Below are 554 nucleotides of genomic sequence, written 5' to 3'. Positions count from 1 at the left end.
CCACCACTGTCCAGCTTGAGGTTTTCTTTCTTTGTTGTTTTTTTGTGTGGTTTAAGTATAAGAGTAATTGTGGCTTCATAGAATGAGTTGGGTAGAGTACCTTCTGTTTCTATTTTGTTGAATAATTTGAAAATTATTGGTATTAGGTCTTCTTTGATGGTAGAATTATTCACTAGAGCCATCTGGCCCTGTGCATTTTTTTTTCTTGGTTGGGAGACTATTAATGACTGCTTCTATTTCTTTAGGGGATGTGGGACTGATTATATGGTTTATTTGATCCTGATTTTACTTTGGCATATGGTATCTTCCCAGAACATTATCCATTTCACGTAGATTCTCCAGTTTTGTTAAGTATTGACTTTTGCAGTATGATCCAATGATTTTATTTTAATTTAATCAGCTTCTATCATTATGTCTTCCTTTCCCTTCCTGGTTTTGTTATTTCACATACTGTCTCTGTGCCCTTAAGTTATTTTGGCAACGGGCTTATCTATCTTGTTGATTTTCTCAAAGAACCAGCTCCTGGTTTTGTTGATTCTTTATATAGTTCTTTT

This window comes from Mastomys coucha, chromosome X, assembly GCF_008632895.1.
Source record: "Mastomys coucha isolate ucsf_1 chromosome X, UCSF_Mcou_1, whole genome shotgun sequence".
NCBI classification, from domain to species: domain Eukaryota; kingdom Metazoa; phylum Chordata; class Mammalia; order Rodentia; family Muridae; genus Mastomys; species Mastomys coucha.
The sequence above is the reverse complement of the archived record's forward strand: the minus strand, read 5'-3'. Positions refer to the sequence as shown.